Source organism: Capsicum annuum, chromosome 3 (assembly GCF_002878395.1).
Source record: "Capsicum annuum cultivar UCD-10X-F1 chromosome 3, UCD10Xv1.1, whole genome shotgun sequence".
Classification (NCBI taxonomy): Eukaryota; Viridiplantae; Streptophyta; class Magnoliopsida; order Solanales; family Solanaceae; genus Capsicum; species Capsicum annuum.
In genome coordinates, this window is record NC_061113.1 from 223,188,066 (window position 1) to 223,199,170 (window position 11,105).

Genomic DNA, 11,105 nt, shown 5'->3' on the forward strand with positions numbered 1-11,105 from the left:
CTGCTAGTTTTTTACTACATCGTTCATCGATCGATCACTACATCATATATATATATATATATATATATCAACTCTTGAATACGTACTATCGACTATATCAAGTTTTAAATACGTACTATATACATCACATACGTACACCAGTATATTATCCCGTAAAATAATGCGACGTATTTTATATACATACTTTGATGAGTTGTCGATTAATTTGATTAGCTTACATTAATATAACTTCAACGTACAATATATTATTACTTCTCTCATTTCAAATCAAGGTATCTAATATATTTGGATAAATTCTGTTAGTTTTTTACTACATCATTCATCGATCGATCACTACATCATATATATTTCAACCCTTGAATACGTACTATATACATCACATCCACAAGTATATTACCTCATAATAGAACACATTCATTATATTCTGATGAATTATCAGTTATATATGTACGTTACATGATTATAACTGCAATAGTAGCATATAATATCATTACCTTAACTGTATGATATAGACATATTCATTATACAAAGATTATGTTTAACGTCATTTAACGTATATACAAAGGAAAATATTTATTTTATATATTGAAACATAAGTAAAAGATAAAAATTATGATTAACGTAATTTCTTTATTTTATTTGATATATTTTTAGTATAATTTTTTATAAAATCTAAGTTTGATATTTTTTTTTATTATCATATTGGTTATCGGATGCATGAAAAATTATATATTTTATTTTATATTTAATTATTTTTTAATAAAAATCGACCACAAGTGGTCTCTTTTTTAAAATATTTTATATTTTTAATACAAAAGCAATCACAAGTGGTCGGTTTTTAAAAATTTTTTTTTTTTTAATTTTTAATTTCAAAATCGGCCACTTGTGGTCTCTTTTATAAAATATTTTAAATTTAATTTTTAAAATAAAACCAACCACAAGTGGTCGTTTTTTAAAAATACTTTTTAATTATATTTTTTTAATAAAATCGACCACAAGTGGTCGATTTTTTAAAATTATTTTTATTTTTTAAATTAAAAATCGACCACATGTGGTCGATTTTTAAAAATATTTTTTAATTATATTTTTAAATAAAACCGACCACATGTTGTCGGTTTTTAAAATTATTTTATTTTCTTTATTTATTAAATTAAAAACTGACCACAAGTGGTCTGTTTTTTAATTTTTTTTCTTTTTTTTAATTAAAAAACCGACCACTTGCGGTCATTTTTTTTAAATTAATTAATTTTTTTTTTTTAAAAACCGACCACAAGTGGTTGGTTTGTAAAATAATTCTTAATTATATTTTTTTTTTAAAGAAATGGTCGGTTTTGTTATTTTTTTAATTTTTATTTGTAAAAGAAATAATATTAATATAAAAATTATTGAAATGATTATTTTGAAATTTTAAAATATAAAAGCGATAATTTTTTTTAAAAAAAAATTAAAAAACCAACCACTTGTGGTCGATTTTTTTGATTTTTTTTTAGTAGTGCATCACGTTATATTAATTGAGTTGGACACAACCTAATATGAACACCATAATTACCAAAAGAGCAAAACATATGTAAAATAAAATAGGCTACTAACGGAAGTAAAGCAGGACAAAGATTTTACTGATTGGTTCGCCCCTTGAACACTTGACAGAGAAATCCATTTACAGGGTGACATAATTTCCTCTCTATCATTGATTACTTTGACAGCACTTAATTTGTAGCGATCTTATCTTATAATTATTAAGTATAATATATATCATGTGTTTTCGAATGATTTTGTTACGACTGTATATGGTTTATGCTTGTGCAGTGTATATATATTTGACGTGTGTACTACTATCCTTTTCAAATTCCCCAAAGGTGCATGCATGTGCAAATTGGTCAAGCCGTTCAGTATCTATTGTGTAACTTCGACCATCTCATGTTAGTAATGACATTGACATGTCTATTTAATTTGGCAAGAATCCAACTTTTAATGAAGATGGGGCAGTAAAATTTGAGATGGAAGCCAACTAGTGCCTTGGTAAATGGTAATTATGAATAATCATGTAAAAGTTGGAACGATAAAATAAGACAATATAATGGCAAGTTGGATCAAGTTGATATAAGAAAGAAAATGCTGACAACGAAGATGAGCTGCGAATCAGCAATTTGGAGCTTCTTGAAAAGAATATAAAAAAGATGAGAGAAAAAGAACTAAAGACATTTTATTATAACATAATAAGATGGAAGGTCAGCCGGAGAGTGCACGAGTTCACTCGGCTCTCCTTTAATAACCAATTGCCTGCCGGCTGCCTGAGGAGATTCTTATTATATATGTCAATATATGTCTCCATATAAATATGTACGTATGTACTTATATATAGGAATAATATACCTATGAATAAGGAGCTAGAATTTGAAGTTTATAGATTTGAGATTCTACTTTTTAAAAGTTACTAAATTCTGAATTAGTAGTTTGTAACATTTATAATGAATTTATTAAGACAAACATAGAATTTGAATCAAAGCTATTGAGTTTGGCTGAATCCGTAATATGTACCCTACCTCTGCCCCTTGTATACATAATTAAAGACTCTCTCAACTTGTCTTGAAGTGTTAACTATACACTATTGAAATTGTAAAACAAATTAACATAATTAATATCTCGAGACTCAACTTGAATTTGACACCGTTTTCCTGTGCACACTTTGGTGTAGAGAAACCGCGACACTAACGAAATTATAAGAACTGGCCATTCTGTGAGTATATCATGAAGTTATAAAGGTTATGCTTCATAAATCAACCCCCTACAATGAAATAGGCATAGGGAAAGAACAATAGATCGGACCAGCCTACAAAAATAAAATTGTCCTTCCCTAATAACCAATCATCCATATTATTAAATAAATTATTCGTCTTCGGTAAACTTACCAGTGGCTTATGTTATATATATGTGTGTGTTAAAAGATCTACTAAATGTGTACAAATAATAGATTCTCAACCCAGTAAATTTGATGAAGGTGTGGTAGAATTATGAAGTTCAAATATTAGATCTTTGTTTAATAGGCCTCATCCTCTAAACTTTGACATGACAAAGAGCGTGTATACTCTCTTATAGATGTGAGGTATTTTAGTTTCTTTTGGGGGATAAATATATATATATATATACAAAATGGGGAATCTTAGTAGCTTAGTTGGTTAGTTACCTGAACTCCCACCTTGTTGGTGAGAGTTCGATTCCCCACATTGTAATCCCCTCCCCCCAATTAAAATATATATATATATATATATATATATATATTCCATTATATTTACCCATCTTCACTTGACGACGAGACACATTAAAATTTGTTGCCCATCCGTGATTCTTTAACTTAGTCCTCTTGTTAATATACTACTGCTCCTACTTTGCAAAACTATGCATCGGAAGCCTATTAATTAAATTTTGTCAAAATATAAAATCACGGGATAACTTATCTAGGATTAGCTTCTTCAGGATAGTTATCAACATTCTCAACGTGGAATAAAATTAACATTGTAATTTCGAAATAAGTTATTTGACGATTTCATTCAATCAAACATAAGATAAGCTCGTCCAAAAATTAATTCCTGAATATCTAAAATTCAACACATCCCATCCCCTGCCCGTTCCATTTTTTTTTTTTTTTTAAAATCTTGTCACTAGAAGAGGGGGGTGGGTGGTTTCTGTCAATCAGCATTATACAAGAATAAAGCTGTTGAGTCACGGGGATCAATGATATATATGGTTTTTGGATCCATTGTTTGGAAGTAAATCATCTAATATAGTAATATTCATCTAGAAGCATTTGCAATCGTCTTTAGATATAAGCTTTTGATAATCAGCAACTCATGTTAAAACATGTTTTTTTTTTTTTTTTTTTAAATTTCGGGAATACTATACAACAACTCGATTCACGGATATCTAACATATTTGTATTTGTATTTAAATATCTTTTTTTTTTTTAACACGTGGTGACGAAATCGAAATGTATAACTTGCGTACAATCTTTTCATTTTCCTTTCTTACCACTACAAAATAAAATTGAAATTAGCTACCAACTTCATCGCTAATTGTCGTTAATTGCTTGTAGCTAACGGAATCCGCCGCTTAATAGGATTAGCAACGGATTCTGTTGTTCAGCTTCAGAATTTGTCCATTGCTATATCTTTCTTTCCTTTTTCCTTTAAAAAAAGTAATGTGCATTGATAAGGCCGGCTAATTTAAAAAGAAAAAAGGCTATAGGACTAGTACTAAACGCAAACAATATGTTGAAGTTGAATTAGTTAAATAGTACGTAATCTAATATGTTCCTTTAATGGAGGTACTGGCTGATTGCCTATTTTAAAGAAGCAGAATTATATACAGTTATAAAATTTAAAGAATTTGTAAACAATCAACATGCAAGGTTATGTAGTTGTAGTAGGTTAATTACATTAAATGGGTTACTAATCTAAAATTAATAAAATTCTGTGTTTGACTTTATGTACCGTAATGATATGAGTGCGATCATGTAGATGAACTTACGTGGGTGTGTATTGAATTAATCCAAGTGTGTGTACAAGAGAAGTGTAATTAAGGGCTAAAACACATCCAAATCAGCCACTAAGTCACACTAGAGGAGTGCCTATTCTCTAAGGGGCCTTTTGGTCTTTTTGCCTTTTATTTGTAATGCACTATATAAGGAACATTTTAGGATTTCTTTACTTAGTTTTTGCATATTGAATCTTGTAATACACAATTGAAACATACAAGTTCTCTCTCACTTGAGACTTGGCCGAAACTAGGAACAACTTAGGTGGGGAATCACTTTTGTTGTTATCTTGCTTGAATCTTGGGTTGCTGGAAGGATTGAGGTCCTCTCTTGTGTCCTTTGCATAGTGTAGGTGTTACTACTATCATTATTAAGGGTTTTTGTTCTTGAACATACTTACACTACAAAAAAAAACATTTAGCGACACACAATTTTCGTCGCTATCATGTGAAAATTCGTCGCTAAAAAGAAATAGCGACGAAATTACAACAGAACAGATTCTGTCGTTATATTGCTCGTTGCTAGCCTCATAGCGACAAAAAATTGATATCCGTCGCAAAATTTGTGACCCCCTAGCAACGACAAATATCAGTTGTTGCTCTTGCAGACGGATTATTTCATTGCTATACCGTTGCTATTACCAATTTTTTTTTTCGTCGTGGCTAAATTTACGACTGAATTTTTTATCGCTGATCTGTTTTTCAACATATTTTGATCGACTGAGTAGACGTATTTAGTGACCCAATTTATTCATCGTAAAGCTTTTCAGTAGCAACGACAAAAGTTAGTCACTAATTTTTTGTCGCTAATAGCAGCCGTCTTTAGCAACTAAATTTATCCATCCCTAAAATTTTTCAGTAGCAATGACAAATGTTAATCACTAATTTTTTGTCGCTAATAATTTTGTAAGAAAATAATTGAAAGACGTAAATTATAGAATGATTAAAATAACCAACATTCATATAGATAGCAAAATACACGATAATTGTGTCCAAACACCTATAATTTTTTACTACATAAATGTTTTGTCAAAAATAAACTAATGTCAAACCAAATCCATCAAAAAATAGTATCAAAACTCAATATTTTGTACTTCCACACAAAATAGCCTATCAAAAATTAATGCAACAATCAAGGACTATGAATACTATGAAGCTAGGAATCAACGTAGTCATCATCATCATTAGTAGGTGGAGGATCAAGTACGACCCCTTTTTGTACCCTAATACCACCAACACGCTCAATAACTACCGGAAGAAAATGAGTAGTAAGTGCTGGAATCAATTGCTTCTCAAACTCCTCCAAATTTGTTGTCGGTAAAGAAATCGAAGGTGGTACTGATGATGTGGAGGCATTACAGGCACAAAGTTTTTTTCCAAAGTAACTTTTAGGTTCAGACCCAAGACCAAATAATCTTTTCTTCTTTGCTCCTCCCGCAGCTTCATAATATGATTTCAATTGATCAATTTCAGATTCACACTGTAATTTTTCCCGTACAATTTCTTCATACTTTTCCTGTAACAAGTAGAGTTATTAAAATAGACTCAAGTTCATGTCAATAAAAAGAAAAATAAGAGAAAAGTAATGATATAAATTATGGCCTTACATGTAAAAGTCAGGAATGCTCACCAACAAAAGATTTTCCATCATGATTATGTGTATGGACGTGTAAATGTAACTCACTTGGAGTTGGATCTCGACCTATTTTAAGAGCCTATACAGAATTTCAGGTATTTAGAATTAGACCAATGTACATAACAACAAACCAAAATAATATAGAGTTGTTAAACCTCTTGGCATAGCAGCAGAACAAAGAAAATATAGCAGTAACTCTAGCAGCAGTGGCAGCTCTTTAATCAAAATAAAGACTGTACATTCACTTAACCAAACAAAATACAACACAACTTAGACACAATCATAGCATCAGCCATGACAACTTTAGCAAAAAGTTGTAAATGAAATCAGTGTACAACAACTTAGACACAACCATAGCAGCAACCATGACAGCTCTAGCAAAACTTTACAAATGAAATCAGTGGACAGCAACTTAGACACAACCATAGCAACAGCCATGACAACTCTAGCAAAAAGTTTCAAATGAAATCAGTGGACAACAACTTAGACACAATCATAGCTGTCAAACCCTATTCCGAACCGGTCGAAACAGCACACGACATATGGTGGTATGCCGTGACTCTTGGGATTAAAAATTTATTTTTAGAGTTGCCACCTAACTTTTTAGGAAAATTAGGAAAAAACTATTTTTTATGTAGAAAACTCTGTTTTGATCTTTCGAAAATGTTTAGAGATTCTGAATAAGGGTTTTGATTACCCGAGGGGAAGGTGTTAGGCATCCCTCAGGACCTATCCGAAGATAGTCCTTACGCTTAGTTTAGAAAAATATTAGAAAAACTTTATTTGTTATTTGCTTAAAAAAAATAGTGATAAGAAAGATTTTTATTATTATTTATTATTCAAACAAAAATTTAAGGTATATCATACATGACGCTACCAGTACAAAGAAAGTAATGCAATTATCACAAAATATACATGCACTTTAAGTATGAAAAGGATGATAATATAATTTTCTATATATTAGAAAAAATTAAAATCGTATAATTCTACAAGAAAAATTGAAGAAATATGTAGGTTTAAATGGTTAACTATAATTATTTATGAAGTAAATAAAGTATCTTATGGCATAGGAATTTATTTGTGGAACGTACTTTCAAAAGTGTAAAAAATAGATGTTGAATTATGGATGTATCGAAACAATGTAAAAAATAATAAGGATAATAATAATTATAATAATAATGATAATAATAAATTAAAATAATGACGATAGTTTCAGTATGACAATAATAATAATAATAATATTAATTTTGATAATAACAATGATCAATAATAGTAACAAAATAACTATTATAGTATAAAACAATATACCATGTACGCGATAGCGGATGAATATATATATACCTTGCATTTCTATCCTGAAAACTCGAGTAATATATGGTGCTAAACATTAGAATTATTTATCAAAAAATAAGTTAAATTGATGGGAGAACTAAAAATGTAAATTTGTAATGTTTTCCTATTAGTTTTGGAAAGTTCATTTCATTGTTATGTACTTTAAGAGAAACATAAAGGTTACTATGCCAATTTTATTTTAAAATACTAGAGACGGATTTTTAAAAAGAGTTATCTGAATATGATCAAGGTGTATTTTTTATTTGATGATAATCATATGATATTTGCGAGAAATAAAATATAAAAAAATCACGCAAAGGGTCAACAAGTAGTATAGTAAAATAATTCAAACAATCAAATAAAGCTACCTTAAGCAAAATTGACAATGAGAGTTGTAACGAAAGAATCAATATGCCAAATGTAAATTAAATCTAAAGAGGAAAAGGAATATAAAAATCTCATTTGGGGAATTTAGGCTCCTAATCTGCGGGACTCTGAGGCTCTGTGCTCCTAGTAGCGATTAACCCCATATTCGGTCAAAACGAGTCCCGATGTGGAACCGTAACTCCCGAGTACATCTAAATAAAAGAATAAGGATTAGTAAGGATTAAAAATATACTCGATAAAGTGAACCAAATAATAAATACTCGAATAATTTGAGTCACGTGGCACACACAGTTAAGGAGAAAACATAGCTGCAATGCATGTTAAGGATTATGTAGAATAACAGGAGTGTGAGCGATGCAATTTTATTAAATTTAAATTCGTACAAAATTCGGATTATATTAAATTCAAAATATATTAATCCCGAACAAATATTATGGATTAATATAATTGAATTAATTATTTAAGTCTAAATAGGTATAGATTTAAATAAGGCCCAATATTTATTGGGTTAGTCCATTAATTTGGGCTACAAATGATGAGCCCACTTTACTAAGCCCAAAATATTATCATATTCTAGAGGCCCAAATAAGCGCCACGTGTCAAATGACGTGGCATGCCAAGTCAAGTGAAGGAGCCAATAGGACCGTGCCACATGTCAAACTGATGCGGCAAGCCCATGAAATGAAAGCCCATAAAAGGGGCCACATCACTTAAATCTGATTGGTCAAAGGAAGTCCATATTCATCATGACTCTTCCTTTTCTACAACTATAAATAGGTCTCATAATTCAGAAAAAGGGACCCCCCCAGAACTCTAACAAGTAGCAAGAGAAAGCTCGAGGATCAAATGCCACAATTTCTCTAAAAAGCTCAAGCATTCAAATCAAGCTCATCAAGATTCAAGATCAAGACCGGAATATTCAAGAACAAGATCAAAAGCCCTTGAATTCAAGCACAAGTCAAGATCAAGTCCCTCAAGTCCGCAAACCAAGTTAAAATTCAAGATTAAGCTTTAAGCCCTTGAATTATATTTGAAAAGATGAATCAGAGGATTCATAGAGATTGTAACACTCGCATTGAAATTAATAAAATTGATTGTTGCAATATTTTCTTGTCTTGATTATTTATTTTTCGATCTCGAGAATTTTAATGTCCAACAAATTTTGGCATGCCTAGTGGGACAATCTCTACCTTTCAACTCAACTTTTCATACTTCAAAGTTTAAGAACAACGAAATGACTTCCAAGAAGGTCAATTCTCGATCAACTGCTTCCAAGGCTGTAGATTCAAAGTTCTCTGCTAAAGTAGAAAACATCCTTGGTGTTACTTTCGAAAGCCTGGGAGCTGTCACAAGAAGCAAGGCAGGCTTGCTAGGACAACAAACACATCCAGTGTCATCCGCTTCAGCTTCAGTTTTTGGATCTTCAACCCCAAAAAGAATGAAGTCCAATGAAAGTGCTTCGGAAGGAGGAAGCAGTGTGGCAGAATCACTTAAGAAGACTCTAACTCTACTTGAGCATTTCGGTTCCAAATCTTCTGGCGCAAAGAACGATGGTCATTTAATAAATGCGTCATCTCCATTTACACCACAGAAGCTGAGCACTTCAAGGATCAACTTATGTGATAGTCCATGTTACTCTCTAATGTCTCCGGTAATCATGCAAGCAATGGTAATTGATGCCTCGTCTATGGAGGAGCAACTTGCGAATCTGAAAATGGCAATTGAAGGCCTGAACAACTATGTTCAGAATCAAGAAGCTAGGATTAATAAGATAGTGGATAGGGTGGAAGGATTGATAGACGGAGAATCTAGCCATGCATCGGGAGAAGCTCCAGAGGTTTATGAGATAGAAAATCCTTTGAAACAAACACCATCGACTAAAGAGGTGCAAGTTTTTGCTAAGGGAATGATCCCGATTGTGCAATTGAGGAAATTTATTGAAGGGACCCTCAAAGACAAGTATGATGTTGTCACCAAGTCTTCCCTTGCATATGCCAATCTTTACACTGCAAGAATAGATAGCCTCAAAATGCCTTCTGGCTATCAACCCCCTAAATTTCAATAATTTGAGGGCAAAGGTAGCCCAAAACAACATGTCGCACACTGTGTCGAGACATGTAATAATGCTAGAACTTATGTTGAATATCTTATCAAACAGTTTGTTCATTCCCTAAAGGGAAATGCCTTTGATTGGTATACAGACCTCGAGCCTAACTCCATCGATAGTTGGGAGCAATTGGAACACGAGTTCCTAAATTAGTTTTATAGCACAAGGTGTACAGTGAGCATGATAGAGCTGACAAATACTCGGCAAAGAAAGGATAAGCCAGTCATCGACTTCATCAATTGATGGAGAAATGCAAGTCTAAACTACAAAGATAGGCTCAGTGAAGCTTCTGCAATAGAGATGTGCGTCCAAGGAATACACTGAGGACTTCTCTACATCTTGCAAGGAATTAAACCAAAATCCTTTAAATATTTAGCTACTCATGCTCACGACACAGAGTTGAGCATGTTTTCTGCTGGAAAAGAAGGAGCACCTATTCATGACCCTCAAAGGGGAAAGAAAAAGTAGGAACCCAAAAGATGGGGCAAGTTTGTTCCCAAAAATGAAAACAAGGAGTCCATGAATGTTGATGTGTCTCCTATGAAGGTCACCACAAAGGTAAGCAAAAAGCAAAGTATGAAGACGACTTCTAGAGCACGTCCAAATCAAAAAAAGTTAAAGGAGATGCAAAAAAAGGAATATCCCTTCCTTGATTCTGATGTTTCTGAGATTTTCGATGAACTCCTTGAGCATAAGCTCATTGAACTCCTAGAGATAAAGCATCCCAATGAAGCTGGAAGGACTAATGACCCTAGTTATCGCAAATATCATAGGCTCTTAAGTCATCCTCTGGAAAAGTGCTTTGTCTGTAAAGATAAAGTTATGCAACTGGCAAAAGAAAAGAAGATCTTCTTCGACGATGAGACGAACAGTTCTCATCAAATCTCTATTACTTTTGGCTCGCTCGACCAGTCCAAATATGTGTGAAAGAGCATAATGAGAAAATATTAGAGCCTGACAGGTCTTCAGTTGACGAAGGCAATGATGAAGGTTGGACTCTGGTGATGAGGCGCAGACGCAGGAGGATGAGTCTGCGAAAAGAGTCATTCGAGCAGCCAACCAGAAGGATAATGGTAAAGAAACCAAGAAAACAGAAGTTAGTTGAATTCCCAA